General features: G+C 44.3%; 1 protein-coding gene across 8 annotated transcripts in view; it reads right to left on the bottom strand.

The window, feature by feature from the left end:
• TPST1 (tyrosylprotein sulfotransferase 1) overlaps window positions 1–16,551 on the bottom strand; it is a 147,136-nt gene that overhangs the window by 25,135 nt on the left and 105,450 nt on the right. The window lies entirely within an intron of this gene.

The following is a 16,551-nucleotide window of genomic DNA, read 5'->3' as shown; positions in this document are numbered from 1 at the left end:
GCGCACGGCAGGGCTCGGAAGGGAAGGAGCGCCGTTTGACTATTTCAAACCAAAATTGGCTGGAATTGAGATCGGACACCATGTCCCGTTTGGAGAGCCCCTGATGTGCCTAAACAGTGGAAAACCGCCACAAGTGACCCCATTTTGGAAACTAGACCCTTCAAGGAACTTATCTAGCTATGTGGTGAGCACATTGAACCCCCAGGTGCTTCACAGAAGTTTAGAACGTAGAGGCGTGAAAATAAAAATTCACATTTTTTCCCCAAAAATGATATTTTAACAACAATTTTTTTATCTTCACAAGTGTAAAAGGAGAAAATGGACCACTAAAGTTGTTGACCAATTCATCCTGAATATACTGATACCCCATATGTGGGGGAAAACCACTGTTTGGGCACACGGCAGGGCTCGGAAGGGAAGGAGCACCTTTTGACTTTTACAAACCAAAATTGGCTGGAATTGAGATCGGATACCATGTCCCGTTTGGAGAGCCCCTGATGTGCCTAAACAGTGGAAAACCGCCACAAGTGACCCCATTTTGGAAACTAGACCCTTCAAGGAACTTATCTAGCTATGTGATGAGCACCGTGAACCTCCAAGTGCCTCACCAAAAATTATAATGATGAGTCGTAAAAAAAAAATAGAACACATTTTTTCCACAAAAATGATCTTTAGCAAGGTTTTTTTTGTTTTCCCAAGGGTTATAGGACAAAATAGAAAGAAAAAAATGTTGTGCAATTTTTCACGAGTACGCCGATACCCCATATGTGGGGAAAAACCACTGTTTGTGCGCATGGCAGAGCTCGGAAGGGAAGGAGCACCATTTGGAATGCAGACTTAGATGGATTGGTCTGCAGGCGTCACGTTGCATTTGCAGAGCCCCTGATGTACCTAAACAGTGGAAATCCTCCACAAGTGACCCCATTTTGAAAACTGGACCTCCCAAGGAATTTATTTAGATATGTGGTGAGCACCGTAAACCTCCAAGTGCCTCACTCCACAAGTGACCCCATTTTGAAAACTGGACCTACCAAGGAATTTATTTAGATATGTGGTGAGCACCGTAAACCTCCAAGTGCCTCACTCCACAAGTGACCCCATGTTGGAAACTACACAGTGTGTTGTGTCAACAGGGTATAAACTAATTTTTATTAATTTGTGGACGTGTGGTATGCTTTGAAGCAATCCTTAATGCAAAGGCCAGGTTTCTCAGGGCAGGTTTCACAATGGTAAATTGTGTCCTTTCGGATTCCCCTCTTGGAACATACTCTACACCGTTTTTGTGATCGTCCTGTCCTCGCTGTTTGGGGAACCTGTCCTGGGAAATGTTGACCTTGGACAATACGGGCACTATCAGATTCAGAAGTACTGGGACCCTCACCTCCCTGAGTGCCAAACATTAGGGCCTTGATGACTACCTCCTGAAACTGAAGGAAGGTCCCCGTATTGCCTGCAGATCGGGACAGCACAAAAGCATTGTACAGTGCCATCTGTACAATGTGCACGGCCAATTTTTTGTACCATACGTAAGCTTTTCGCATGGCACTGTATGGTTGGAGGACCTGATCTGAGAGATCCACACCCCCCATGTACCGATTGTAATCCAGGATACAATCTGGCTTTGGGACTTGTGTTGTGGTCCCACGAACAGTGACAAGGGTGCTGTTGTCACGGTGTATGGTGGTCAGGATAAGGACATCCCTTTTGTCCTTATACTTGACCACCAGCATGTTGTCGCTGCATTTGGCTCTGCTTTCCCCTTTTCTCAGCGTTTGCCCAATTAGCGGCTTAGGGAGGCCTCGCTGATTTTTTCGCACGGTGCCACATGCAGCTGTACCTCTGGCAGAGAGGGCCTTGAAGAGTGGGATGCTGGTGTAAAAGTTGTCAATATAAAGGTGATAACCCTTATCCAGCAGTGGGTGCAGCAATTCCCACACAATTTTCCCACTCACCCCCAGGATGGGGGGGCATTCAGGGGGGTTAATCTGGGTGTCCTTACCCTCGTAGACCCTAAATCTGTGGGTGTACCCTGAGGTACTCTCGCACAGTTTGTACAGCTTTATTCCGTACCTGGACCTCTTACTGGGCAGGTACTGTCGGAATTTTAGCCTCCCTTTGAAATGAACGAGAGATTCATCAATAGCGATGTCCCTCTGGGGTGTGTACGCCTCAGCAAATTTTCTGCTGAAGAGTTCAACCCCTGGACGAATTTTATATAGACGATCAAAGTTTGGATCGTCTCGGGGAGGACACTGCGCATTATCACTGAAATGCAAAAATTTTTGGATCGCTTCAAATCGTGTCCTTTTCATGGCCATGCGGAATACCGGTGTACTGTAGAGAATGTCAGTACTCCAGTATTGCCGAAGCTTTGGCTTTTTGATTAGGCCCATATGCAGCACAATTCCCCAAAATGTCATCATCTCTGCTGCATTTACGGGGGCCCATCTGGCATAAGATGACGTGGGATTTTGGGTAAAAAATTGTTGGGCATACAGGATCGTCTGGGCCACCATAATATTTATTATTTCATCACTGAAAAAGAATTTGAAGAAGTCAATTTCAGTGAGGCCAGTCGTGTCAAACTGGATTCCTGAGCTGCTGCTGAAATCCGGAATGACGGGATGAAAATTTTCCGGGGGTGCAATCCATACGGGATCGATTGCTGCAGGAGTTGCCTGGGTCCTACGGCGCCGTGTTAGGGGTCTTTCCTCACCAGATGAGGAGGAGGAGGAGGAGGAATAGAGGAATGTGGGATCTTCCTCACTGGCTGAATCCGTGTCGGACGCAAGGATGGCGTAAGCCTCCTCTGGTGAATAGCGCCTTGTTGACGAATGGGCCATTTTTTTTTTCCCAAACCCTGGGTGTGTGTGTAAGTGGTGCTTTTACACGTGTAATGTGTGGGGCTTGTGTATAGGGTACTCTTTATTAAAACCAATCAGAGAGAAAAAACAAGTAGTGAGAAAAAATGTAGAAGAAACAAGAAAAAAAGATGAAAAGAAAAATCAATGTAAAAAAATAAGTTTGTATAAAAAAAAAAGTATAAATTTACCCTACGCAACTAAATATTTTTTTTACAAAAGAAAAGCGAACGCCACTAACACTGTGACGTACGCTCCCCTAATGCACTAGAGATAATCCGGCGATAGCAGATTTTTTTTATGCACAAGACGCTACCTCCCTACCTATAAAACTCAGTACGATTTTTTTTTCTTCTAAAAGATGATCGGTCGTCACTAACGCTGTGACGCTGGCTACACTAACACGCTACCTCTAAACTACTCTGTACAATTTTTTTTTTCTCCAAAAAAAAAAAAAAAAGACCGGTCGTCACGAACGCTGTGACACCAGCTAATCTACGTCTAAGACTACACTGTACTAACTACTATTATATTTTTGTAAAAGAAAAAAAAAAAATCGGACGTTGCTTAGACTGCAATGTCCGCTACACTAACTAAAAAAAAAAAAGTCCTGTGGCGCAGTCTCTGATCAGCAGCGATACTGATCAGAGCGCTGCAGACACAGGAAGAGCACGAATGCTCTGCGCGGGACGCCGCGCACAGGAAAAAAAAGCGCAAAAAGTGCGCAAAAAATTGAATTGGAGGGGGGTACTTGAACAGGGATGGAGGGACGTCACCAAACACTGACGCCGGCTACGCTACCTTGTTACGTCTAAAACTACACTGTACTAACTACAATTTTTTTTCTAAAAAAAAAAAACAGACGTCGCTTAGACTGCAATGTCCGCTACACTAACTAAAAAAAAAAAGTCCTGTGGCGCAGTCTCTGATCAGCAGCGATACTGATCAGAGCGCTGTGGACACAGGAAGAGCACGAATGCTCTGCGCGGGACGCCGCGCACAGGAAAAAAAGCGCAAAAAAGTGCGCAAAAAATTGAATTGGAGGGGGGTACTTGAACAGGGATGGAGGGACGTCACCAAACACTGACGCCGTCTACGCTACCTTGTTACGTCTAAAACTACACTGTACTAACTACAATTTTTTTTCTAAAAAAAAAAAAAAACCGGACGTCGCTTAGACTGCAATGTCCGCTACACTAACTAACCTAAAAAAAAAAAAGTCCTGTGGCGCAGTCTCTGATCAGCAGCGATACTGATCAGAGCGCTGCGGACACAGGAAGAGCATGAATGCTCTGCGCGGGACGCCGCGCACAGGAAAAAAAGCGCAAAAAAAGTGCGCAAAAAATTTCAATTGGAGGGTGGGGGAGGGAGGGGGTACTGGAACAGGGATGGGGGGATGGGAAAGGGGTGGGGGAGGTGCTGCTGCTGCTGTGATCACAGGAGTCACACAGCAGGCAGATGGCAGCAGAGAGCACACAGCACGGAGCACAAGCTGAAGCAGGAGCACAAGCTGGAGGCAGGAGATCCCAGGGAGGATCGCACTGGCCACCAATGGATTCCTTCACTAAGGTGACACAGAGGGGCTTAGACCACCGCTCTGCACGCCAAATCTGAGAGAAAGATGGCGTGCAGGGCGGTGATCGGTATTTTAAATTAACCCCTTTGGCGCTGATTGGCTAGAAGCTATTGTTCAGCCAATCAGCGCCATAGGGGTTAATCAGGTGAGGTGACGTGGCGATCACCCCACCTACAGTGACGGCTGTGATTGGTGCGACGTCACACAGCATCAATCACAGCCTGTCACATGCTTTTTTTTTTTTTTTTGAAACTTTATTGTCACATCGCTGTGATTGGCTGGTCAGAATTGACCAGCCAATCACAGCGATCGCTGATGCGGGGGGGAGGTGCAGGCACCCGGGGCTGCGTGCAGGGATTGTCTGCTGTCAGGAACAGCAGACACCGGAACCTGATCACCGCGCGATGCCGCGCGGTGACCGGAAAATGGCGGCGCCGTACTAGTACTGCGGCTGGCACTTATGCAGTGCCGGCAGCGCAGTACTAGTACGGCGCATGGCACGAAGGGGTTAAATACACATTACATAAACTCCATTCAAGTTTCAGGCCATGTTCCCACATTGCAAAATTCACCATTTTCCGCATGTTTTCTGTGGGCATCTGCATTACAATAGACAATAATCATGTGCACCATTTATTGCATTTTTTTGTTGCAGTTTCCTTTTTTTGTAGGTGGTTTTTGGTGCACTGCATTTTTTCATGCTTTTTTAATGCAGAAATGCCACAATTAGACAATTAAAAATTAGTGATGAGCGAGTGTACTTGTTGCTCGGGTGATCTCCGAGTATTTATGACTGCTCGGAGATTTAGTTTTCATTGCAGCATTTACAGCTACTAGCCAACTTGAATACATGTGGGGATTCCCTAACAACCAGGCAACCCCCACATGTACTTAGGCTGGGTAGTAGCTGTAAATCATTCAGCTGCCGCGATGAAAACTAAATCTCCGAACACTAACAAATACTCGAAGATCACCCGAGCGTGCTTGAGAAAACCCGAACAATGAGTATATTTGCTCATCACTATTAAAAATGCAATTGTGATTTTACATGCGTTTTTTAAAATCTCATAAAAAATCCCCAATTCCAGTGTCTTAACACAGAGGGCATATCAAATTTGAAATAATACAAAAAGGAACAAAAATAATAGTGAAATACAGTCAGAAGCCATTGGCTTTTGGTGCACATGGTAATCCCTATGTAATTCGGAGGCATGGACTGTGCACTTTTCATACGACTAAACGTCCAGGACGTAGTTGCCCTGACACAACATGGAGAACGCGGCTCTAGCTCTATTTCGTCACAGATGCCAGCAGAGAGAAAACATCAGTATATATAATAGGTACAGCAATCGCACAGATGGAACAGAAAATGTACTGATCACCTCCTTAGAACTTTATCAGCTGACTAATAATGTATCTTCTGACGATTGAAAAATGTGCAAATATGACATTGGCCAGGCACAGGTTGGCATTACCCTCCAGAGTTTGCTCAGTCACCTCATTATTTGCACTTTCAAACAGGCCTTTAGGCAAACATTTACCACTGCAAATGAACTTTTAAAAGTTAGCTAGAATTAAACAGCCTGTAACCCAGGTAAAAAAAGCAAATATAAAGAATATCAGGAAGGTTTAGTCACGACTGAATGCATTTATTAATGGAATGGTAGCTCAGTGTGTGCTGTATTCCTGGTGGAAAATCTTATTAAAAGGGGGTGCCAACCTCTTCTTCAGACAAAGTACATTTACCATTGCTGTTATACAGTTAGGGCCAGAAATATTTGGACAGTGACACAATTTTCGCGAGTTGGGCTCTGCATGCCACCACATTGGATTTGAAATGAAACCTCTACAACAGAATTCAAGTGCAGATTGTAACGTTTAATTTGAAGGGTTGAACAAAAATATCTGATAGAAAATGTAGGAATTGTACACATTTCTTTACAAACACTCCACATTTTAGGAGGTCAAAAGTAATTGGACAAATAAACATAACCCAAACAAAATATTTTTATTTTCAATATTTTGTTGCAAATCCTTTGAAGGCAATCACTGCCTTAAGTCTGGAACCCATGGACATCACCAAACGCTGGGTTTCCTCCTTCTTAAGGCTTTGCCAGGCCTTAACAGCCGCAGCCTTCAGGTCTTGCTTGTTTGTGGGTCTTTCCATCTTAAGTCTGGATTTGAGCAAGTGAAATGCATGCTCAATTGGGTTTAGATCTGGAGATTGACTTGGCCATTGCAGAATGTTCCACTTTTTGGCACTCATGAACTCCTGGGTAGCTTTGACTGTATGCTTGGGGTCATTGTCCATCTGTACTATGAAGCGCCGTCCAATCAACTTTGCAGCATTTGGCTGAATCTGGGCTGAAAGTATATCCCGGTACACTTCAGAATTCATCCGGCTACTCTTGTCTGCTCTTATGTCATCAATAAACACAAGTGACCCAGTGCCATTGAAAGCCATGCATGCCCATGCCATCACGTTGCCTCCACCATGTTTTACAGAGGATGTGGTGTGCCTTGGATCATGTGCCGTTCCCTTTCTTCTGCAAACTTTTTTCTTCCCATCATTCTGGTACAGGTTGATCTTTGTCTCATCTGTCCATAGAATACTTTTCCAGAACTGAGCTGGCTTCTTGAGGTGTTTTTCTGCAAATTTAACTCTGGCCTGTCTATTTTTGGTATTGATGAATGGTTTGCATCTAGATGTGAACCCTTTGTATTTACTGTCATGGAGTCTTCTCTTTACTGTTGACTTAGAGACAGATACACCTACTTCACTGAGAGTGTTCTGGACTTCAGTTGATGCTGTGAACGGGTTCTTCTTCACCAAATTAAGTATGCGGCGATCATCCACCACTGTTGTCATCCATGGACGCCCAGGCCTTTTTGAGTTCCCAAGCTCACCAGTCAATTCCTTTTTTCTCAGAATGTACCCAACTGTTGATTTTGCTACTCCAAGCATGTCTGCTATCTCTCTGATGGATTTTTCTTTTTTTTCAGCCTCAGGATGTTCTGCTTCACCTCAATTGAGAGTTCCTTTGACCGCATGTTGTCTGCTCACAGCAACAGCTTCCAAATGCAAAACCACACACCTGGAATCCACCCCTGACCTTTTAACTACTTCATTGATTACAGGTTAACGAGGGAGACGCCTTCAGAGTTAATTGCAGCCCTTAGAGTCCATTGTCCAATTTCTTTTGGTCCCTTGAAAAAGAGGACGCTATGCATTACAGAGCTATGATTCCTAAACCCTTTCTCCGATTTGGATGTGGAAACTATCATATTGCAGCTGGGAGTGTGCACTTTCAGCCCATATTATATATATAATTGTATTTCTGAACATGTTTTTGTAAACAGCTAAAATAACAAAACTTGTGTCACTGTCCAAATATTTCTGGCCCTAACTGTATGTATTTAACCTTCGTCAGGCTGCATAATTTTACAACGCAATTTTAAAACGGAATAGTTACAATTGTACCTACTCAGCCGGATGAAGGTTAAGGAGTAACATTTCTCCTTGTAGAGAGTGACATGCCAGGCCTGGCATGCCAGTGTGAGGAGGCATATAAGCCATGCAATGCTCCTCTGGGAAATTAAATATGGAAATTGCCTCTTCAGAGAGGATGAGGACTAGAATTCTAGTGCCACCTATTGGAAGTAGCAATCCTAAAAGTTAATACCGACCCTTCAATGAGTCTTGCCATATGACTTAGGATAAAGGCCAAACCATAATCTCAATTTGCAGACAGTGTGTTTTGAGGTGTTGCCCTTCATCAGTGCAAAGTATGAGATCTGATTTGGCTGTGTGAGAGACAACATTCCGAAACACTGTGTCTGCAAGTTGACATTATGGTTTCGCTTTTATCCAAAGTCATATAGCAAGGCTTTTGAATGGTCGATATTGACGTTTAGGTTGCAATAGAGTTCAAGTTCTCTTCCTCTCCGCAGAGGCAATTTGCATATTTAATTTCCAAGAGGAGCATTGAATGGCTAATAAGCCTGCTCACACTGACATGCCACTCTCTACAAGGAGAAATGTTACTCATTAGATTTTTCATACGCCTAAATCAGGTCTCACACTTTGCATCTGCGAGGGGCAAAACCCCGAAACACTGTCTGCAAACTGAGATTCTGGTTTGGCTTCTATCCTAAGTCATGTGACAAGGCTCACTGAAGGGTCGATATTGACTTTAAGGACTACTTCCAACAGGTGGTGCTATAGAGGTCTAGTCCTCTTTCTCTCTGAAGTGGCAATTTGCATGTTATTTGTATTCCATATCTGAGCTGTCATGTGTGCATGTACATTTTGTACTAATATTCTGTTGTTTTTTTTACATGGATCTTGATTTTTACAGACAGCAAAAGGTCACAAATGGTATCCTGTGGGGTGGCAGGTGGCTTATTTTGGGAACAGAAATCAAAGAGAGCACTGGCACAGAGAAGAGAATATGGACATGACACAGGTAAATTATCACCAAAGACAAATGGCCACGAGAACAGCAGTAAATCATTTTGCGCTATTGGTGGAAATAAATGACAGCACTATGTAAAGCAGCACTAGGTGTAACGATTGACAGGTAGAGACCGTTTAGGAGACATTCACACCTCTCCTAAAATTTGGAATATGTATTTTAACACTTTCTATCTTGCTGCTGGCCTTTACTGCAATGCTCTATGTAGGTTTATTCCTAAATGCAGCCAGTGTCAGACAAAGATATCATAAAATCTGCCCCATATTCGCAGATTAAATTCAGTAGGTAAATAACACCTAGGCCTTGTGCGGTACTGCATGTCACAGGTGGGAACATGGCTTTCATAGGGTTCTACAACCAAAATTGAGAGGTATGCAGTCGCTCACTGTGATGGCAGACTTATGAATCCCCCCTCAGTGTACGCGCTGTGTGCTGTGGGTATTCGCCGATTTCTGACCCGGGACCGGAGGGTATAAGAGTTATACATACCGCCATACAGTGGGGTGTGGCCTTTCTTCCATACACTTGTATGGAGCGAGGCCACGCCCTCTAGCCGGCCACGACACTAGACGTGTTGCAGCCTTGATCATCACAAGTGTATGGAGTGAGGCCAAGCCCACCAGAGGGCTTCTGCCCGGTAGCATGTATAACTCATACATACCCCCCGGTCCCAACTCAGAAACCAGTGAATCCCCGCAGCGCACAGTGTGTACCCTGGGGGAAACCTGATCTGATGGCAGTAATATGTCGAGAAAAAGACCCCGATTCCAATGATGTACTGCTTCCTGGGCTGCTTCCTTTAGCATTGATAAATTAATGGTTTTATCAGTAGGAGGTAAGGGAATAGCAAACCTGCAGCCATATAAGCTTCCATATTCATGAGCTCTGTATAACCACAACACTGATTGGTAGATTTCTGTGTATTCTGTGCATAGGCAGAAAGCCCCTCATCAGTGGTGTGGGCGGGGTTACACAGAGCTCAGAATTTACAGAACTGATAGACCGACTGCAGACAAAACAGCGATTTTATCAAAACTGCAGCAAACAGCTCAGTAATTGATACATCACTAGAATCAAGGTTTTTCCCATCATGCTAGGCTCATACAGGTACATCTCACAAAATTAGAATATCATCAAAAAGTTAATTTCAGTTCTTCAATACAAAAAGTGAAACTCATTAGACAGAGTCATTACAAACAGAGTGATCTATTTCAACTGTTTATTTCTGTTAATGTTGATGATTATTGCTCACATCCAATGAAAACCCAAAAGTCATTATCTCAGTAAAGTAGAATACTTTATAACAAAAGCTTGAAAAATGATTTTAACATCCGAAATGTTAGTCTACTGAAATGTATGTTCAGTAAATGCACTCAATACTTGGTCGGAGTTCTTTTTGCATAAATTACTGCATCAACGTGGCAAGGCATGGAGGCGATCAGCCTGTGGCACTGCTGAGGTGTTATGGAAGCCCAGGTTGCTTTCATAGCAGCCTTCAGCTCGTCTGCATTGTTGGGTCTGGTGTCTCATCTTCCTCTTGACAATACACCATAAATTATCTATGGGAGGATGTGTAGTCATTTCTCTTAAACTACCTGTACAGGATATAGTTTAAAGGGCTGTGGAAAATATATTCACATGTCTGGAAATATCTCTATTATCCATGTATGCTCCAGTAATCACACCACTAGATTGACCGGCTCAGTATCTAAATTCTTTGTCTTTTAGATGTATGTTCCATTAACTAGATAAAACACCAACACTAGCATCTCTGACCTGTTATTTTCTGCTATAGTTTCTGGTCTTATAACAGGAAAGATATATATCTTGGTACCGTGTTAGCAAGTAGATAGAAAAATATTTAGAATTGAGAGTCCTCAGTGGTTGATACCTTTTAATGGCTAACTGAAAAGATGGTAACAAATTGCAAGCTTTCGAGATTACACAGGTCTCTTCATCGGGCAAAGACTAAAACAAATTCTGAAGAATCACATATTTATGCACAACATAGCACAGAGAAAAAAAAATGGGGGAAAACCATGGATAAGACAGGTGACATGAAGCAGAATTACCATGAGTGATAAACAGTTATGTCCATAAATATTGGGCCAGCTCTTAGATAAGGAATGTTTTATTGTCCTCTGATTAGGGTCTCTGTTGTGATGACCCCTCATAGTCTCAGGGGCAAGTTCCTTAGTTGATGTAAAAAGATATAAATCCATGCGACACATTCATTCCTGCAGTGTGAGTGTCAAAGGTCGTCATCAGTTTATATTCCCAGACTCTTCTGTCTCTCTGAGATTTGAAGCTACCTTTTAACACAAGTAATTTCATGTCCATAATGTTATGATTTGGGAGACAAAAATGTATTGCCACAGGTAGATCCATTCTTTTTTCTCTTATTGTATGCCTCACTTCTAATGTGGTGTACTAAATGTCCAAATAGGGGTCTGTATGTGGGGGAGACAGGGCAGAAACTGAGAACAAGGATGAACTCTCATCACCATACAATAAGAGAAAAATGAATGGATCTACCTGTGGCATTACATTTTTGTCTCCCAAATCATAACATTATGGACATGAAATTACTTGTGTTAAAAGGTAGCTTCAAATCTCAGAGAGACAGAAGAGTCTGGGAATATAAACTGATGACGACCTTTGACACTCACACTGCAGGAATGAATGTGTCGCACGGATTTATATCTTTTTACATCAACTAAGGAACTTGCCCCTGAGACTATGAGGGGTCATCACAACAGAGACCCTAATCAGAGGACAATAAAACATTCCTTATCTAAGAGCTGGCCCAATATTTATGGACATAACTGTTTATCATTCATGGTAATTCTGCTTCATGTCACCTGTCTTATCCATGGTTTTCCCCCATTTTTTTCTCTGTGCTATGTTGTGCATAAATATGTGGTTCTTCAGAATTTGTTTTAGTCTTTGCCTGATGAAGAGACCTGTGTAGTCTCGAAAGCTTGCAATTTGTTACCATCTTTTCAGTTAGCCATTAAAAGGTATCAACCACTGAGGACTCTCAATTCTAAATATTGGTCTTATAGCAAACATGTCAGATCCCTAAACACCATTAGACCTGCTTATACAGGTACTATACAGATGATCAGGTTTTAAATACATCAGATAGGGATTATATACATTAGGTAGGACTGCTCTATAAGGGTATACCTTGACGATTGGTGGATCAGCTTAGTATACATTTTTTTGCAAAAAAAAGTATCAACTAAATACCCTGTTTTTTTCCCATCTTTTGACAAGCACTTGCTTATTACTGTGATTTTTTTTACAACAGAGTATTTTTGACCTCACTGTGCTTTTTTGTGCCTTCGAGTTTTTTGGTGGTGTGAACAGCTTCCTACAGACTTGCTCAATGTGCAAGTAGCCCATGTGTTTCTGGTCTTATAGCAAACATGTCAGATCCCTAAACACCATTAGACCTCTATTAGGTTATAGATCCTTATTCATGCATTAAAATTATGTATTTTATGTACTACACCAATGCAAGTATTTGTGCCAAATCAACTTACCGTATATACCGCCGCAGACAATACACAAATTTACACTGACTAATCCTTTGGAACGTTTACTCCTCCTCGACTAATCTTTCAACAGTAGCTTTAATCACGCCCAAATAACGTTCCGACACTGCTCACATCTTCTTATTGGCCCCTGAACAATTACGCATGCCAGTGAAAACTTACATGCTAGGGAAAAATGCAGAGAAGCCGAGCATACAGTCCCTAGCTTCGTCAGCGCACTGCGCATGATCCAGTGGCGGTGCCCTCAGGTCCAGTCAGCCACCACAGAGGAGCTTCACATGGTGCCCAGAGAATGAATAGGCCGCCTGTATCTTTGGATTACCACGGCCCCTTTATTGTGAATACTCTTCATTCTATTGTTCTACTATAGTCACGAAGGTGGACTCTTCACCGATAAAATACTGACATTGCATATTCCATAGAGAATAATGTTCAATTCTGCTATAAGGCTACGTTCAGACTAGCGTTGTGCTAGTCTGCGTCGGCGCCGCGTCGGGCGACGCAGCGGCGACGCACGCGTCATGCGCCCCTATGTTTAACATGGGGGACGCATGCGTTTTTGCTTGTTGCGTTTTGCGACGCATGCGTCTTTTTTGCCGCAAGCGTCGGACCAAGAAAACGCAACAAGTTGCATTTTTCTTGCGTCCGATTTTCGGCAAAAAACTACGCACGCGTCGCAAAACGCAGCGTTTTTGCGTGCGTTTTGCCGCGTTTTTGCGTGCGTTGCGTCGCCGACGCAGCGGCGCACAACGCTAGTCTGAACGTAGCCTTAGGCAGAATTAATTGCAAGCAGTGCTGACAAATGTCCACTTAAGAATACCTACACTATACCAGCTAAGTTATTCACGGATTAGTTCATAGAGAAAAAAAAAAGCTAATCCAATTTAAGGATTGGTTTAGTAATCCGTATAGTAGTAAACTCTAAATATATTTAAGTGGTAATAAAACAGCAGCCATTATGACCATTCCTGACCCCACACAGCTGGCATCATCTATCTGACCCAGACGGTTGGCATCAGCTTCCAGAGACTGCAGAGTCACTGGATACATGCATTTGATGATGATGCCCTAAAGATGTGTACCTGGACCACTTTGATAGGTATTGCATGTCGGGAATATCCCACGGGCCCTATCGCTTTGGACCTGCTCTGACCTAGTCATCTAGCCATCATAATTTGGGCCTTCCCAATGTCATTCTAATCCTTACGCTTGGCCATTTTTCAAGCTTTCAACACATTAATTTCAAGAACTGACTGTTCAATTTCTGCATTGTATAACCCACCCAGTGGCGTAGAAGGGGAATGCGGGGGGGGGGGGGGGGGGGCGGGTCACCGGGCCGCGGCCGGCGCTGCAGGAGGAGGAAGAAAGAAAAAAAAAAAGACGTGGGCCCTTTAAATCTTCGGGGGCGCCGACCCCCCTTCCTGCAGCAACCCCCCCGGTGCCAGCGCTAATACTCACCTCTCCTGGTACCTGCGGCTGCGCGGCAGCTGCAGCGTCTTCAGCGCCCTCTGACTCTGCGACGTCTCAGGGCAGAGGGTGCGATGACGTCATCACTGCACGCTCAGCCTCTCTGTCCTCCTGAGCGTTGCAGAGCCGGAGAGACGCACCGGACCTGCGCTGGGAACGGGAGAAGTGAGGATTTTACTTTTTTTTTTTTTTCTTTATGTCTCACTCTCTGTCTGGACACACTGGGGCAATGCTGGAGACCCTGGGGCAGATTTCTGGACACACTGGGGCAGATTTCTGGACACACTGGGGCAGATTTCTGGACATACTGGGGCAATGCTGGAGACCCTGGGGCAGATTTCTGGACACTGGGGCAGATTGCTGGACACACTGGGGGCAATGCTGGACACACTGGGGCAATGCTGGAGACCCTGGGGCAGATTGCTGGGCACACTGGGGCAGATTGCTGGACACACTGGGGGCAATGCTGGACACTGGGGCAGATTGCTGGACACACTGGGGGCAGTGCTGGACATACTGGGGCAGATTGCTGGACACACTGGGGGTAATATGCAGGAGACACTGGAGCAGATTGCTGGACAACCTGGGGGTAATATGCTGGACACACTGGGGGGTAATATGCTGGACACACTGGGGCAGATTGCTGGACACACTGGGGCAGATTGCTGGACACACTGGGGCAGATTGCTAGACACACTGGGGGTAATATGCTGGACACACTGGGGCAGATTGCTGGACACACTGGGGCAGATTGCTGGACACACTGGGGGTAATATGCTGGACACACTGGGGCAGATTGCTGGACACACTGGGGGCAGGACTGGAGGCATGGGCAGAATGTAGATACGGGGCATGATTGGAGACACGGGCAGAATGAAAGACATGGGGCAGGATTGGATCATGGGGCAGGATGGATACGATTGAGACTGATGGGGCAGGATGGGGAGATCATATGGTGTAGAATGGATACTCATGCGGGCAGGATGCGAGAACATATGGCTAGAGCCAGGAATGAGATACACGGGGCCAGGGTGGGGAATATTATTACCATAGGGGCTAATTAAGGGATATTATTACTGCAGTCATGTATTTATTTTATTTTTTGAGTATACCGTTTTAAATGGGGGGGGGCGGTCCTGTTAATGTGCAGAGTGACACTATATCACCTTTTTTTCTTCATGTGGTGTAATGTAGAAGTTGTTAAAAATTAAGTAATGTGTTCTGCAAGCGGAGCTCGAGATAACTGTGTTATTTCCTGCAGAAACGAGTCCTGGCTGGAAGAAATGGCGGTCTGTGCTGGATGAAAGATGAAGGACTTTATCTAGAGACGTCACTGGTGAGTCAGTGTTACCTATACACTGACACTATACACTATATACAGCGGTCCTGTGTACAATGTCACCAGTGATCACTGTATTACCTATACATCATATACAGAGCTCCTGTGTATAATACCACCAGTGATCTTTGTATTACCTCTACACAGACACTGCATACTAAGTACAGATCTCCTGTGAATACTGGCACTTATGGTGATAGTATTGTGTTTTTTTTATTACTGATCAGTATTGTAGTATTCAGTCACTATGTGGTGGTAATATGTGGTCTGGAAATGGTGTTGTGGTATTTGTCCTTTGTATGTGATATTTGGTCACCAACTGGTGGTAATATGTGATCTGGTCATGGTGTGGCGGTATTTTTCCCTTGTATATAGTATTATTCGGTCACTATGTGGTCTGGTCATGGTGTGGTGGTGTTTCTTCCTGTATGTGATATTATTGGTCTTGGTAGAGTGGATTGTGTTGTGTATGGCGGTCATTTGTTCTCTCTGATATTAATTAATTAAAAGTCACAGGTTTGGCATGTGGGGGTGACACCATTAGGCCCAGTTTAAGTTCTACAAAACAGGAAAACTATTTTTGGTAACCTTTGTGTGTATTGAGCCGGGGGGGGAGGGGGGGCGCCAAACTCGGAAATAGCCCCGGGCGGCAAAAGCTCTAGCTACGCCTCTGAACCCACCCCATAGGCGCTGAGAAATTGTGCTTCACTTGCAGTGGTTTTCTGAAGATCCAGTTCCTGTAGTGTCACTGACTAAGGCTGGTTTCACATTTGCGTCTGTTCACGCAGCGTTTGATCCGCATACATCCGCATGTGTCATGCGTACATATATTTAACATGGTGTAATCATGGACATGAGTTTGCATGCTTTTGCGTATGTATGCGTAGTTTCGCGGTGTGCAGCGGGGTCCGGTGAACACAACATGTTGCATTTTTGGAGGCATCAAATATGCACAGGCATATTTTAAAAAAAACGCATTACTGTCTATGGGAACACATGTGTACGCATGTCCTTGCGTACGCATGCGTTTGATGCGCTTGCGTACTTCGGGCTGTGCATGTCCAGGAACTGATTGAGACACACCCTCCAGGAAATTTCGAACGCATGCGCATAAAAAACGCAAACTCAGACAAAAAACGCACGCAAACACATGACGAAGCAGCGTTTTTGTGCCGTCATGCGTAAGCGGATGCAGATAAAAAACGCTGCGTAAGCATGTGTTTGCAGACGATACGATGCGCACATATACGCAAATGTGAACTTAGCCTTAGCC

The sequence above is a fragment of the Ranitomeya imitator genome, chromosome 3, assembly GCF_032444005.1.
Source record: "Ranitomeya imitator isolate aRanImi1 chromosome 3, aRanImi1.pri, whole genome shotgun sequence".
NCBI lineage: Eukaryota > Metazoa > Chordata > Amphibia > Anura > Dendrobatidae > Ranitomeya > Ranitomeya imitator.
Note: the sequence above shows the minus strand (reverse complement) of the source record. Positions and strands in the feature narration are given on the sequence as shown.